Here is a 14,657-nt window from a genome sequence, read left to right as displayed (position 1 = left end):
TCATTCTCACTTATTTCTCTCTTGTTATCATTATCGTCCCATTTCCCGCCAACCTTCCCTGATTTCTATCTCTTTGTTATCCTTATCGTCCCATTTCCCGCCAAACATTTGTCGTTCTACTCTTTATTTCTCTCATCCTTTATCTCTCCTTCTCACTTACTTTTCCTCTCCCACTCATATTCATATATCTTAGAATTGTAAGTAACTCTTACTACTTGATACGGGAACCATAATTTTTTTAAAAAGACCTTTTTTTATATTGTTTTCATAGTAGATTAGGATTTAATTTATTTGTTTCCATTAAAGACCGAATTTGAAAAAAAAAATCATGTTATGTTAGACATCAAAAAAGGATAAAGTCAAGTCATATTCCGCCCGTCTACTACTTTATTAATTTAAATGTTATTGATTTGAATCTATTTTACTCATCAATATCTCATATAAGTATATAATTCGGATATTCATGCAAACAAGGTTGTCAAAATCGCGATTACGATTTTACGATTCAATTTTCGCCAAAAGATTTAAATCGCACACAGACAGAATCGTTTTTTAAAAAAATCGCATGTAGAATCGTTAAAATCGGTTAGAATCGCTAAAATCACGATTTAAAACCGATTTTAACGATTCTTTTTTTAGCCCAATTCTTGTAGCTGGGGATTTAAACATTGGGCCAGGCCCATGTTCTCTCAGCCTCATCAAACACGCACGAGGCCTCTGCTCAGTAAACACACCCAATTCCTCTCACTCAAAATAAACACGCTGCGTCGCTGCCAATTCTCTCTTTCTCCTTCGGTTCTTCAGGTCTTGTGTTCTTCAGATCTTCACTCTTCAGATTCAGCTACCACTCGTCCACTCCAGGTAATTATTTTCGAATTTTTGCTGCGTATTATCTCTTTCTTTCGATCTCATCAATAGTTGTTTTATATTTTTAATTGATAATTTAGTTTTCCGTTTTTTTTCGGTAATTTTCAAATAATTTAGTACTGAATTAATCAATTAACTTCCTTCTATTGAATCATTTGTAGAAACATGTCAAGCTCTAATTTAAAGGCTAATGTGGAGAAGTCTAATAGAAAAAAAAACAAAACTTAATGACATTGGAGAGGAAGAAGAACATTTTCAGTTTCAAAGAGGAAGGGGTACTATGGATTCTTTTGTGGGTACTATGGAACATTTTCATTTACGTCTCATATTGATACCATTATGCATAAAATTGAATTTTTAGTATTGTTCATTGAAAAAATAGGTAAATAGTTTACATATTTTATCATCGAATCTTATTCCCGCAAAATTCGTAGAATCTTTCGATTTTCCGATCCGATTCTGACAGACCCTTCCGATTTAAAGTAGAATCGCGATTTTGACAACCTTGCATGCAAATACTGTTTTCTTTGAGTTGTTTTTCCAATTTTATTAACTGTTGTATTTTAGTAATAAATTATATTTTAGCTATTAAGATACAGGGTCAAACAACTCCTCTCCATACTTGACTATTTCTTTCTCTCTTTCTATTCTTATTTTTTCATCCTCTCATTATGCAACCTCTCGTGGCTTTTATCTCAACCACTCCCTTTTCCTTCCATCTTCCTCTTTGTCATCCACTCCCCTTCTAGCTCCCTCCTCTGCCTTTTATTTCATTGAGTCCATATAATTATACTAAGGCTATGTTCTTTTGGAATGAATTGAGCTGGATTGAACTTAATTAATTTATCTGAAGTGAATTGAATTGTATTGAACTGAATTGAATTGTGCTGAACTGAATTGTTATTGGAATGAATTGATTGTATTGAACTGAATTTAAATTGTAAGAGGAAACTAACTCAATTTTTCTGAACAACTAAAATTTCCTGAACTAAATTTTTATTAATCAGTCCAAAAGAATAGAGCTTAAGATGAAAGAGGATATATGTAGTAAGATTAATTCTCTCCTATATGGCTACCATCTTCACATTAAAAAGTCTGCTCCAACTTGGTCCCTTCCATCCTCTCGCTTTCTCCTCCCCTACCCTTCAAGCTCCCTCCTCCCCTTTGCCTTTTTTCATTCATAAGTAAATTGTAAGATTTCAGCGTGACCATATAATTAGAAAACGATGCAAGAGAGTATGTAGCAAGCCTAATTCCCCTCCTACATAACCTCTTCACATTTAAAAGTACCCTCTTATTTGAACGCTCATCATTTTGTTTTCTCTTTACCTCACCTTCTATATTTCCCTCCTCCCCATTTTCCTTTTTTGTACTCATAAGCTAAGTTGCCGGAACTATGTGGTATGATTCAGCAACTACTCCGATCGAATTTTTTGGCCCGACTCGTTATCAATTGGATCAGGGATTTTGTAAGATCTTCCATCCTACTCAATTACAGAAGCTAACATGTTAATGATCTTAATTAGTTCAATCTTATGGTCCGATCCTATTATATAATATACATTATTATTATTTTCTCCTATTAGATTCCGAATACATATTTACTTTAAAAAATTTAGAATATTTGCAATGGAAAAAAAGTCTCTTAATGTGTTTAAACTTTTGGTATGAGTTTTTTTTTTACTATATTGTAACATAAGCAACACTTTTTTTACTTCAAGTATATTATCTTGAGACCATTTATAAATATAGAGGTTTCAATATCACAAATTTTGTATGTGATGCCACTACGCTAAAACAGATACATTGTACATACTTTTGAAAAAACCATTTTATAATAAATTAGTGAAAAATAATCTCACGTTCAGAATTATACAAGAATCTAAGTAGTTTATTTCTTCACATAACAATAAGCACAGACAAATGAACCTATTACAAGATTGAAAGAACTTGTAAAACTCAATCTAATTTTGCAAGTTATAAGTGGAAAGGAGGGAAACAACATTTGAATCAATGAATAACGTGTAATTTGTAGTTTGTTATCATTAAGTAGTTTGTTTAGCGTGTAATTTTAATAGGCGGTACATATAGAAGGTGTATTAAGTGCATTAGGCAAATCAATGAATAACGATGTGTAAACACGGTTTATTTTCTAATAACTTTCATTTGCAAAAGAAAATACATAAATAAGTTTATTTCAAGTGCAATTCTAATAGTTAAATTAACAACTTTGATTAAAAACTTATTGATAACTTGGAGCTTTTGCGCGTATCTTTGGAGTGTTTTAAAAGCGAAGCTACAATTTATTCCTGCAAGATATAGAGTATGCTCCATTTTCAGCACCCTGTTTCTCGAATTTGATGCTAAGAGTGGGTAGTTGTACATAGAAACAAGGATGTGAGCATGATGTTTTAACCGCTCGCTAGCACGCGACACCCCAAAATAGCGTACTTGTGATGTTCGAATTACGTTGGTTTCAATTAGCAAGATGATTGTAAAGTAATTATTCCAAATCAATTGGTACTTGCACTTGCTGTTTTGAGTGCATGGGGTAAAACACAAAAGCAAGGTGTAAATCCACAATTTATTGGTGGTTGTTTGAAGTGCAATTCAAAGATTAAATGTAACAATTATAGAGAGTTCTCTAAACTGTAACTTATTGCTTAGTTGTAATTATTTCACATGTCTTTGAAGTATTTTTGAAATGGAGCTTCAACCTACTCACAAAATGGATATATAAGCTTTCATTGCATGACCCTATTTCTAACATCGAGGGGAAAAAAAATAAATATCACTCATAAGTTGAGTATATAATAAGATTTTAAATTATAGAGTTATCTAAACTGGAACTTATTGCTTAGTTATAATTATTTCAACATGTCTCTGAAGAGCTTTTGAAATGGAGCTTCAACCTAATCACAAAATAGATATATAAGCTTCCATTGCATGACCCTATTTCTGACATCAAGGGAAAAAAAATATATCACTCATAAGTTGAGTATGTAGTAAGATTTTAACGAACCTATTTAATTAGACTATAATGAAAGAGAAAGTATTTATATAGTACGACTTACACCCACCTAAGATGCAGCATGTCCATCAAAACTCATATCAAATAGCGTTATGTCGTCAAGAGAACTAAGGAACGGAAATATCACTCTCATCACAAGACGTTCATGTTTAGCAAGAATCTAGATAATTGAAAAATATAATAACGTTCCATGCTTAATTTTAAATTGACTACCTTTCAAATTTTGTTGAAATAAGTTCTATAAAAAGGGTCAGATCTAAATTCTATCTAACAACACATCATTTCCATGTGAATTTTTATCATGCAAAATATATGAACTTGCCATACAAGTGCGAGTAACAAAAGACATTTACAAGATGAATATAATGGGTAATTTATTGGTAAATAGATCTATAAAATACCTTTGTGTAATCTATTTCTTCTTGCAATGTGTAGGTGTTGATTTATTGTTAAAAGTAACATGTTATAATAAAATAATATGAACCGATAATCATATAACATTAGGCTAGACGAATTTATGTAGCTTTACAAGAAGTATTTGCTATGAACATGCAAGTAGTGCGTGTTCATTTGATAGGCCCCTAATTCGTAAAACCTTGAGCTATTTAGGGAAAACATTAACAAATAGTTATCTCAATTGAGAAATTACATGGGTCATATAATGATTCAGACTTTTATCTCTTACATTTTAAGAGGATCATATATATTATTTTAATTATACAACTACAACAAATCACTCTTAAAGTTTGATAACGTAATGATATGGACATTTAGCTCATTTTTTGAAAGAGCAAGGAAATAAACGAATTTTTCATATACATGGAATTAGATTTCAATCTTATTAGACTACGTCGTGTTAATCAAAATTTAGGAGTAGAATAACAAGACACCTATTATCTCATCAAGAAAAAAAGACGATGATAAACTACATGGATTTCAGCTCCAATATTAACTTATACACTAAGATGATAAAATTTTGATATTATTATGTGTCATACATGATTCAATTCTTTCGGTCTTCAGCAAAGCATCTTAACTACCTTTAATTGAACCTGAGAATAAGATTGACGATAAAGAATTAATTACTTTTTTTAAAATGACAGGAAATGAGACCATATTGTGAAATCCCTTTTACATTAAGATTAACCCAAAACAAAGGACATAATAAATGAAAAGATGCGCCACTACAATACAATGAAAATTTTAAGAACCACAAGTTGTAGTTTTTAAGCATACTAAAAAGATGTCTAATACTTCACTAAGATATATCTATTGATTGTTATGCCAAACTGAGCACCCAATTACCAAGTAATGCTCGTCTTCAATTTTCATCTCCTTGAAATTTTCGTATTTCCATACAGATTTTTATAGTCTTTCCCTCCTACCTATTTGTGGAATGATAATCTTGCTAAAAGCCAGTATAAGGCTATATAAAAAGTGAGATTCGTATATCTCATGAGGGCAAACAGTTGAAAAGTAAATATCTGACAACAATGACCATTCCTACCCTTAAGCACAATGGCACCCTTCACATTGGCATCAAATTCATATACTGTAAACGTTTGTGGCAGTCAACTATTCTGATCACCGGTTCTAGCATACAATTGAACTACAAGATCATTTAGCAGATGTAAGATAGCGTAAAGCTGTCAGAATAAGCTAGCTAAATAAGAGAAGAAAAATGACATGGTCTCTCACTGCGATGCATTGCCTTGAAGAAAAACGGTATGGTTGTATTTGTTAAGCTTCTTATTCCGATCCATCTCCTCCCAGACACAATGACTTTCTCCATAAGAAGTGCTCCAATAACAACAGAGGATCACGTTGGAGTCGCAACTTGCTATCCAACCAAATTGAATACCTGCCATGTGACAAATGCTCAGTTATTGGCACTCAAAAACTACCAAGTATATCTATGGCTTATCAAGTGTCATCCTACATCTAGTAGGATTTCCATGGGATATCTCATAATAGCTGAGAGCATCTAATGTTCATAAGAAGCTTAAAATATAATTACACCGATCAGGTCAGTAAAAGGAAAAAAAGGCCTGAAATTCTTAAAGTTTGTTGTTATCTCCACAAGACCCCAAAATCATTGTTGTGGCAACCCCCAAAGACAAGTGTATCACAAGCACATGTTGACCTGTGCTTTGAAGGAATCAGGAATGTCATTAATTATATTATTATGGAAATACAAGAATATGACAATCACTTTTTCAACATGGCTTAGACTCCAATATTTTGCTCCTACATTTCAGATTCCTTACCCAGAAACACCCTATACAATGCTCACCTAGTCACTAAGATTTCAAAAACAATTAAAACATCTGGCTTAGTTAACTATGTACTTAGCAAGTGGCAGATTCAAATACGGGTGATTGTTGTGCAAGCTAAAGCCCTTCAATTTGTCGAACAATAATACTTAGAAAAGGATGGAGAAAAGGATAAAAAGATCAATAATAGTCAAGTTTAACATGTCAAAATATCAGAGTACTATATGAAGAAAATAATATGTTAGCTAGCCAGCCAATAGCTAGATAGCATCATATAACATCCTTCTGTTTTTAAAGAGATCAACGGGAAGATACAAGCAGATAAACAAGAAAGATACTTAAAATCACAAAATTTTGGGGGATTTTTTGAATAAAATAGTTACTACAGCTTAATGCAACATTATTTTCTAGATTAAGAAAAAAATCCCAAGACAGATCTAGTAATAAACAGATATGACCTTCGTCACTACTTTTCATAATTTTCATCATATGTGGTAAAATATACTTTTAGGGACTTATCTTTCATAATTTTCATCATATGCAGATTCACCTTTGACCCTTCATCATTTGGGACCGATGATGGCCAGAGAAATAAGATTTCGGGGAGTTTAGATTTTTTTTAAAAAAATACCTACTTAATTCAAAATATATACAAGAAAATACAAAATTCAAGAGGATTATTAGCTGCAAATTGAACTCCAAAATTAGCTCATTGTATTGACCACTAAAATATCAATGTAAACTCAAAATATGCCCATGAAAAATGAAGCTAGTTTCATGGGAAAATGCTTCCCTCTTCATAAATTGTTCTTAGCGCAATCAGTACTCTACTATTTAACTAATTACCTTAAGTCTGTATCATAGGTAAGATTATAAAATTTGACTAAAAAATCTTTGCATTATTGATTAGAATCTGCTAGTTTTTGGGAAGATTTTGCAGCTAGTTAAGTGACTATGATTATATTGGAACTATATACTACTGTCAAAAGTACTATACAATGCATCTGGACCTCGATGTTCTAAGATAAAAATGACTTTGCTTAAACCATATTATACATTCCTAAACCGAGTGAAATATAAATCATATGCGATTAATAGTTAATACAGACCAACATAACATGGTCAAAAGTTACCTCAACCCAGTCCCCAGCCCCCATCCCCCGAAGAAATAAAAAAAAAAGCAGTAAGCCAAATAGCAAACAATTAACATTATATCAAAACAATGCTCCTTTTAGTCTATCCCTAAAATAGAGGACATATTTGTATTTCAAGTCATTCTAAAATAATTAGCCATTTATTAGGAGAGTTGTTTCACTTGGTTTATAAGTAGAGAAATGAATATAAAGTAATGAGTTTACCTAGACTTTAAAATCTTATGCAACCCTTCTGCTCAATCTCATTTGTCGAGGCCTCTAATTTTGTTAGCCAAGATTAGAGTTTGTTCTTGAAGAGAATAGAGATATTCATGAATTCCTCTAAGAAAATAGCCATAATACGCCTCAACAGTCAAGAGCCTTACTCTAATTTGTACTTTCTATCTCCTGTTTTTTTAATTTATACAATTAGCTTTGTTTAGTCGGCTTAATTTTACTTTTTTAAAGGTAAACTTTATAGTAGGAAAGTGAATAATTTTTTTTAAAAAAAGTATCAACCTAGCTCAACGGAATCTAACTTCCCCCAGTGTTAATCTCCAAACAATGAAAAATTAAAAATGAGTCCCCAAATGAAGAAAAGTATATTCAAATATGTACTTCACTCTACTTCACATAAACTCCAGCAAACAAAATGTGGCAAATAAGTTCCATGTAGTTGACACATTTATCTCTACTCAACCATACTCAACTTTAAGATACATTCACAATCACAGCTAACATCTACATACATCTACATGACGGTGGATACTCAAAGTCAAAACACCATGATAAACAGAAAGCAAAACCTCCATAATGCACATTCTTACCTTGCTGAAGGGAAAAGTCTATGACACAACAGCTTTGGAATTTTCCCTCTCCTCATGTCCATATAAGGAAGATTTTTCACCAGGACGACCTTCCACTGACAAATGAATCCCATTCTGTCCGGTATATGGCCTTCTGGAGAAATAGTTTAAAGTCTTTTCATCCATAAACATCGCGAAGCAAACATTTTTTCCTAGACAAACGACTGATCTGAAATGAAAATTAATATTCAAACTGCGCATATATTTCTAACACCAATATATCTAAAAAAAATTCTTCTTTGTCCCTCTATTTTGTAAGTAGACAATAAACCATTATTTCTAACACCAAGCAAAATCTCTTTGCATATATATACATAACAATAAACCTATTTAGATTCATACTCAAACGAAAGACTTATCTCCTAATATCCAAGGACCACAAGCAATACAACATGTCCAACAGTGATATCCATTGCATTTTCCAAACACATAGAAGGCACTACATTTTTATTTTGTGAAAAGCCAGAGCAGGTGACTCTAAGAGAGCACAATCATGCATACTGGAACAGAGCAAAAATAAGCAGTAAAAAAAGTTGGAACAGGTGACTCTAAGAGAGCGCAATCATGCATACTGGAACACGGCTAAAATAAGCAATAAAAAAGGAGGATTAAACCACAAGACAACATCAAAGAGCAACCACATTTCCAAACCAAACACGGTTGAGCAAGCATGGCTAAAACAAACATCTAAGTAAGCTACAGAAGGAGAGCCAAGGAAAAGCTTACCAGGTGTTGCCTTGTAAACTGATTAAATCTGGTTGATGAGAGTCAAGGATATTCCTACAGGAAAGGCAAGAGATAGTCAGTTTTGCAAACCATAGAATTTACAAGTATCCAAATAGTGTACATAGTTAACAACCAAGGGGGAAAAGTGCAACCTAATATTCCATTCAATTCAGCAAAAAAGCGAACAAACACAATTATCGAGGCTCCTAAGCATGAACTACAAAGGTTACAAGGCATGCCAAACAAATTTAAGTTAAGTCTAGATCTACCACAACATAAATAACATGTTAGAGAATGTCATTTTCATTTAGACTTTAATCCATCATTAGTATTAGCCTCCTTAAACAAAGTCTCACAGGCTATAAGCATGGATTTACAGGCAGAAGGCTTGTTTTTAAGAACCAGGTTTCACGCGACAGTGTGCACCATACCAAACATAACCAATGGTACTGTTTGTAAGATGCTACTCTGCATGGAATGCAAGGCCATGGTTACTGTATCACTGAACACTGAATTAGAGGGCATATCTACCATTTTCAAGGCAAAGCATGATTCAAGCTTGGAATTGAAAGACAAAACAGCAAGCATTTCCAAGAATTTGCTGAACAAAGTGAAGCTGAAAATCTAGAGCAAGCTACATTCTATAGCATTTTTTGTTGTAATCTTCCCTTTTGAATGGCAGTCCATATGTGTCAAGTTAGTTTTTTTTATAAATGTTTGTTTGTAGTAGTCTTTGTAAGTTTCTTTAGAGTTAATTCATGTCAAGCTCAAATTGTCTCTATGATTGAAGGTATTAACAAACTAACTGAACCATCAACTATTTTGAAATCAACAACAAAAGGGGGTGAAGCAAAAAAACCTACCAGCTTCAGCAACCCACACTCAGAGGCACACCTTATTTGGGAGGGGCAATATTTATACAAATGGTTTATATGGAAGGCAAACTAAAACCCTAAGATCGGAAGGGTATACTGAGGTAGAGACTTAATTATTCCGAATTTAAAATACATTTTTTCTGTACCGCTAACTTTTTTTTTGATGATGAGTGGGCTTCAAAACCGGGATGGACATGTCCCTCATTAGGTGGAGCAGTGAATGTCCTTTATTGATTTATTTACAATTAGGATACTCATCATAACACCTTCCTACTCTCTGAAACCAACGTGTCTTAGGCATCAATGGCCGCATCTGAAACTGCTAACCTTATTGATTTCTTCATAACCAGCATAATCATGTATAATTACGGATATTCCTGAAATAATCAAGGCTGGGGAAAAAGTATATGACTGAAGGATAAGAAGTATATGACTAATATGCTATAATAATCAAAGCTCCAATGTATTTTGAACCTTAGCGATTTCAGTGCATAGACATGAGTACGCAAAAACAGAGCCACAAGACAAAGACATGACACATGAGTAAAATAGATACAATGGATTGAAGAAAAAGAAAAGAATAAGAAGCAATTCTTACCTTGCCAACAAAAAGCTAAGGACTTAGATCTGTAAATATCCATAAGACCAGTCGACAAGTGCTTCCTCGACAGTCTACAATCATCATCCTTGGCCCGACGAAACCCTAAATACTCCTTCCTTCCTTCAATATTAGGTAAATAATTATGAACATAGGAAAAAAATCAGATATATATACCCAAAAATCAGTAGAGAAAGAAAGAAGAGATTTTAGTCTTATAGGCTATACGAAATTAAAGTTGAAAGTAGGTAGACAGAGAAGAAAGTTTGAAATTGTTAAGGAGAAGGGGAAAAAATGTAAATTAAGTGTGAAGATCTTTATAAGACACTCTAGAATGGCTTATTATGGAATGAAGAGAAAGGTAATCAAATCATTAGTTACATAAACTTTTAATCAAAGACATAGCATTAGGTGCATCGACAATGCTCACTTGTTCTCAAAATTCCAAAGTAGTGCAGTCATACTTGGGCTTACAATCCAGAGTATCTATGAGAAATCAGCATATCTATGAGAAATCATCATTGAATTTAACTGCCTTCCAGAGTCAGTCCTCCAAAATGTGTAGACTGGTCACTTCATCACTTAGCAAAAGAGGAAGACAGAAATCTATTGAGATTTGAGAAAGAAACTTTAATTATGATAACTATAGATGAACTTTACACACCTGGTGTAATCATCTACCAAATTGATTGTCACATTGGGCTTCCAATAAGAAATCCATACAATTGTATTTTCCTTAGGTATATATCGTTTCAAAGAAATCCATATTCCATTAAAATATGTTTTTGACCCAAACAAACGGAGCATAAGTATCCGCAAAAAGGAAATATATCAATATTTTATAGGGAGTATCAGAAAAGCACTCTTCCAAAGGAAAGGGAGGAATATAACTAAGTAGCCAAAGTATTTGTTGTCCCCATAATGTAATTATGAGTGTTAAATACTTAAAAACATAAGTGCAACACATCACAAATTCACAACTATAAGTCAACACCCAATCATGCACATCAAATAAGCCACACCTTGTAAAAAAAAAAAACTGTTAACCACACACCAAGACATAGGGAGGAAGAAGGATATTCCAAATGATATTCCATTCTTCCTCATAAGAGACATCATATAAAATTACCCACAAGAGCATTATCTGCACATAGCTGGGAAAGATAACTTCCCACCATCCATCTTTCTTCAACATGACACACATCACAATATTTTTGTTAATATATTTGGTCTAAAAATCTGCAACCTACCAAAAGTATTGATTCAACTTAGGTACTCTAGGAATACAGTATATCATAAAAATAAAAATAAAAGCAAACAAACAGCAAACTTCCAGATAATACCAGAAACGGAAATGATTTCTATTCTGGCACTTTTAGAATTACAAAGAACTAAATCTTAGGAGACCTGGAACAACATTGAAATATGAATATAATGAAGTTAGCCTGCTTACTTTGAGCACGTGTTGAACCACAATCTGACTCGTGCATTTTGAATTCATCCCGAATTCTTTTCAGCTCAAGGTTTAAATTTCCCTCAGCAAACATGTTGTCTGGATGGATATACTGCATAGAGAACAATGGTTTCAGATCATTATGGCACAAAAACGTTTATTTACAGAATAAAATGCTTACCAGCCACTTCAACTGCAAACTTGAAACACCCCTCTCCCCCCATAAAACCCATAAAAATTAAACCAAAAGTAAGCCTTAAAACAGTAAAAAAACATTCAATAAAATTAAATCTGATTAACTAATCTGATTAAACAAGTAATCAAATGACCTTTCTAGGAAGCTTGAGTTTCACAGAACTTGTAGTAATTGAGTGAAGCTGATCTTCACCTTCAAACCCCATTTCAGCAAAACTCGATCGGTTAAATTTGTCTCTCCTCTAATTCGCATTTCCTTCCTAAAACCCAGAAAAAAAACAACGAAAATTGAGAACAAAGAAAAACATAAATACTGATGTAGATAAAAGGAGGTTGTAGTTTTAAAAAAATAACGAAAATCATAATCAATAAATTAAAACAGATGCAAATACTACTACAAAACTTTAGATCTAACTTGCTCCACAAGCACTCAAATTTCACGAGATCTAACACACACAAAATGAAGAAAAAGGAAATGGAAAGAAATTAAGACTTGCTTACGCTGTGTTGCATGTTGTTATAGAAGACGACCTAACAATTCACACAATAGAACTAAATTGTGCGAATCGAACTGAATTGTGCAACAAAAGCCACATAAATTCCAAAATTCACAAAAGTATGAACCAGAATTTGCAGAAAACACCAAAATCGAAAACCCATAAAGTTCATTGAATGAATTAGCCATTGACGGCATCTTTGTGTGAATAAATAAGAAAGACATGTGTTCAATTTTAATGCGTGTATGAAGAATTACTCGTAAACATACCTTTCAATTTTTGCGAAATTCGAGTTCCAAATCTCGTCGAAAGAGCTCGATTATCCCGTAAAGGCAATTTGATGCGAAGTGCCGATGAAATTGAATTGTGTTCTTGAGAGAAAAGCTGAAATTCCTAAGAACAAACCCTAAAATTAGAATGATGAATGAAGAGAGAAGCTGAAATTCCTAAGAACAAACCCTAAAATTTGATTAAAGACTTTTAAAAGAAAAAAAATACAAAAATCGAAAAGGAAAATCAAGAATCCAAATGAAAATATGACAAACACAAAGAAAAAATCCAAAGAAAAACACGATATACACGTTAGATTGAAAAAGAGAGCGAGAATCACCTATAATTTTTTAATTAGTAGAGAATCCACCTTTAATGGCGCTCCATAACTCCATCGCAATGGCAAAAAAAAACAGAGAAAGAGGATAGAGAGACAGCAAAAGAGAGGAGAGAGGAGAGTAGGAGAGGCGTGAAGAAGAAACGTGAAGAAGAGGGGAGAAAGGAAGGAATGTGCGGTTGAGATGGAAGGAAAGATGGAGGGTTGAGATTTGCCAAGGCTTAGGAATAGTGTTTTTCATGCTTTTGTGACTCAGAACACTATTCAAATGAATAGTGCTCAACTTCCAACTTTTTAAGGGTGTAAGATTAGTGATGAAAGTTATGTATAGGCAAATATATAAATAGTAATTTTTTTGTTAAATTAATTATCATAAGAGATAATTAATAATCATTATTTTTTAAAGGACAAATTATAATAATTATATTCCATAAAAAATTTTGAGGGTAGTATTTACGTTAGTGGTAATATTTATGTTATTCATGGTCAATGTTTTTGTCTAATAAGGTCAAATAAGTTTCAATCAGGTTCAATAAGGTCTAATAAGTTTCAATCAGGTCCAATAAGGTCTAATAAGTTTCAATCAGGGTCAATAAGTTCCAATAAGGTCCAATAAGGTCAATCAGGTTCAATCAGGTCCAATAAGTTCCAATCAGGTTCAATCAGGTCCAATAAGTTGAATCAGGTCCAATCAGGTTTAATAAGTTCCAATAAGTTCAGTTCAGGTTCAATAAGTTCAGTTCAGATAAGTTACAATAAGTTCAGGTCCAATAAGTTGAATAGAACGCACCCTTAGAAGGTGGGAATTTATTAAATATATTCCAATCCCTTGTTTGGTATGTTAGTGGGATTAAGTAGGGAATATATTGCTAAATTACAAATTTAACCATTTTAATGAAGGATAACAAAAGAAGAGCAAGCAATATTAGTGAAGTATATTTTTAAGTTGAAAAGGGTAAATTTGTCTCTTAACATAACCAAAAATAATCCCCCTCCCTAATACCTGCCCCTCCCCATGTCTTATTTTGGTGGGATAAGAGGGGTTTTAATCTCATTCCCCTTCACATGGGAATTTAGATATCCCCTCAAACAAACATGGGATATCTACCCATAGAGATATAATATCCTATTCCCACCCCCTAATCCCCCTAAACAAACACCCCGTAAATCCTTAATTAGAAAATTGGTACGGAGTACGAAGAAGAAACCCAGCTACAGACCAACAGACGTAGGAATTCACTTGAAAGATGTGGACCCGTGATCGTTTTTTTTTTTAGTTGGTTGGGTCCACTTTTGAATTTTGATCATGATTCATGGAGGGTCACATCGCATGCACCGTGCGTGGTCTCATTAATTAATTTATACTACTATGTCTATAAGACTATAACCATGCCTAGTCGGGTCGGGGTGGGTTAGTTTAGGTCCGTTTAAGGGAGTTTTTAGTGGGACAGAGTCGATGCAAAAGTGAAACATGGGATTTGATTAGAAAAATTAATTCTTGTCTTGGGCGATACGTTTTGGATTATTTACCAACGT

General features: G+C 33.1%; 1 long non-coding RNA gene across 12 annotated transcripts; it reads right to left on the bottom strand.

Annotated features, from left to right (window-relative positions):
- Positions 1 to 5,402: 5,402 nt before the first annotated feature.
- LOC125496868 (uncharacterized) lies at positions 5,403 to 13,261 on the bottom strand. 12 transcript variants are annotated; one of them, XR_007273223.2, is made up of 9 exons: positions 13,125 to 13,261; positions 12,784 to 12,907; positions 12,152 to 12,277; positions 11,823 to 11,934; positions 10,800 to 10,855; positions 10,370 to 10,492; positions 8,897 to 8,950; positions 8,132 to 8,339; positions 5,403 to 5,759 (listed from the first exon to the last, which is right to left on the bottom strand). It is a non-coding gene; the product is annotated as an uncharacterized LOC125496868 (long non-coding RNA). The 12 variants fall into 12 exon arrangements; XR_007273222.2 differs by lacking the exon at positions 10,800 to 10,855 and having other exon boundaries at positions 13,125 to 13,260; XR_007273225.2 differs by lacking the exon at positions 10,800 to 10,855 and having other exon boundaries at positions 8,132 to 8,334; positions 13,125 to 13,260.
- Between the last annotated feature and the right edge of the window lie 1,396 nt (positions 13,262 to 14,657).

Source organism: Beta vulgaris, chromosome 4, assembly GCF_026745355.1.
Source record: "Beta vulgaris subsp. vulgaris cultivar EL10 chromosome 4, EL10.2, whole genome shotgun sequence".
NCBI classification, from domain to species: Eukaryota; Viridiplantae; Streptophyta; class Magnoliopsida; order Caryophyllales; family Amaranthaceae; genus Beta; species Beta vulgaris.
This window is presented reverse-complemented; position numbering and strand designations above follow the sequence as displayed.